We start from the raw sequence: 2,375 nt of genomic DNA, 5'->3' as shown, positions 1-2,375 counted from the left end.
GAAGTTGTCTATATACAAGCCAGGAAAAACCTGGATTTTTCTGTTTCAAGACCTCTACTGGTTTGAGGCACCAATTACCACTACCACTCTGATATAGCAAGTCCTTGTAAGAAGGCGCCTCCATCGCCACAAATCTAGGAATAGTCAAGAAAATATGTGATGGTATCACCCAAATTGGCAATCCCACATCAAACTTAAATAGTCATTTTCAGTTTTATTTCCTATTGTTCCACTAACAGGAGGAATGTCTATGGAGATTCTCCATCATCCAGGTCATGGTTGTCCAGAACGTGCTTTTCAAAAGACAACTGGACTTTCTGGGACTTTTCAAGGAAAAAAAACTCCAAACAAACCTAGAAATCCAGTTGCCTTTTGAAAAGTACCTTTGAGATACTGGAAGGAGGCTTTATTTCTCCTTTCTCCTTTCTCCCTTTGCAGGACATCCCTGAAATTGCTAAACCCGATACTTCTTTTTTTGCTAATTTATTATGAAATAAGAACCAAGTTGGAGGTGGTGGTGAGGGGTGGGGAATGGGGAGGATGGTAGGACTGCCAGTCACTCTGTGTGAAAATATTTTCAGTGGGCTCATGGAAATTTTAAACATGGGTGAACTAGTGCTTGCTTTCCAGGAAAAGTAATAAAATGGGATTACCTGGGATTAAAAGATTTAGCCCTTCAATTACAGGCAACAACAGATTATTTTCTTGTAGAATGTTGAAACCAAATCCAGAAGAGGAAATAGTATGGCTTAGACCAGAGGCGGCACTCAGAGCCCTCTCTGTGGGCACACACGCTGTTGCCCTAGTCCTAGACTCTCAGCTGGGTTTTATAAAACCTTTTCGCTTTAGGCCTCCGCCGCCGTGTGCAAAAAAAAAAAGGTTCAATCAATCAATTTCAACTTCTCGCGGGAAAAAAAAAGATCTTGCAAATTTGGAATTGATTGATTGAACTTTTTAGTCCCATCCAGTCTGCTGTTACTACCGCGGCCACGGCCACCCAATGGCCACACCCACCCAATGGGCCACACTCACCCGGCACCTGACGATGCATAAGTGGGTTTTGGGTTGCAGTTTGGGCACTCAGTCTCTAAAAGGTTCGCCATCACTGGCTTAGACTCAGTACTGTTGGCCTTGTAGCTGTAATGAGAAGATTTTTTCTGATTGAAGTTTCAGTTCAAATCAGAATATGCAAGAATTCTGAAAGGAAAATTGATCATTTGGAAATAAGATATCTGGCATAGTAGATAGAAGGTAAGTGGCAAAATTGTCGGTCTGATTAAAAATCCCAGCGACAGAGGTAGGGCAGGACACTGCACAGAATCACTTGATTTCAGACGGACAGCATATAAATTTGATTAAAAAATTATGCAGGTATTAAATACACATTTTTTTAAAAAAAAAAAAAACAACTCCAGAAAATCTTTCTGATTCCTTCTCCTTTTTTGATGCCAATTATTATTATTTTTATGTGTATAAACTTACCGCAGAGTACAAGTTGAGGGATTGGGTGAAATTGATTAGCTGTCAATTCAGGGAAGAAAACAGAAAACTAGAGGTAGCTCTTGATTTATAACAGTTCATTTAGTGAATGATCAGAGTTACAACAGCTCTGAAAAATGTAACTTATGACAGGTTTTTACAGTTACGACCTTTGCAGCATCCCCAGGGTCATGTGATCAAAATTCAGATGCTTGGCAACTGGTTCATATTTATGACTGTTGCTGTGTCCCAAGGTCATGTGATCACCTTTTGCGATCGTCGTATAAGCAAAGTCAATGGGGAAGCCAGATTCACCTAACAACCGGGTTATTAATTTATCAACTGCGGTGATGCACTTTAACAACTGTGGCAAGAAAGGTTGTAAAATGGGGCAAAACTCACTTAACAAGTGTCTCACTTAACAACAGAAATTTTGGACTCAATTGTAGTTGTAAGTCAAGGACTTCCTTGCCAGCAGGATTTGCTACACATAACGAGGAGATTGCAGGAAACTAAGAGGTCTTTAAAAGGAAGCAAATAAATGCCTGGAGGAGGATCCTTTTATCTAAGGCTCTTACCTGTAATGGCTAAGTAGACCATCCACCTTCAGCTGCAGGAAGTCACAGAAAACATATTGCCTGAAGGCTAAAGATTAAGGATTTGTAAGAATGAAGAAGGTATTTTAATAGTCATTCCATTTCTTGGCTTGTGTATAGACAAATTCAAGATAGATGGCGAACTGATAAAAAGACTATTTTTCCTACGGAAGATGGGAATTTTTTGAAACAAGTAAGGGACGGTGCCAAAGGACACATTAGAAGGATATATAATGTTTTATTAGAATTGGATTCAGAAACTGAGTTAGTTAAAGATTGTATGATCAAATGGGCCCAAAA

The sequence above is a fragment of the Protobothrops mucrosquamatus genome, unplaced genomic scaffold (genome assembly GCF_001527695.2).
Source record: "Protobothrops mucrosquamatus isolate PMUCROS unplaced genomic scaffold, P.Mucros_1.0 scaffold1371, whole genome shotgun sequence".
Classification (NCBI taxonomy): Eukaryota; Metazoa; Chordata; class Lepidosauria; order Squamata; family Viperidae; genus Protobothrops; species Protobothrops mucrosquamatus.
The sequence above is the reverse complement of the archived record's forward strand: the minus strand, read 5'-3'. Positions refer to the sequence as shown.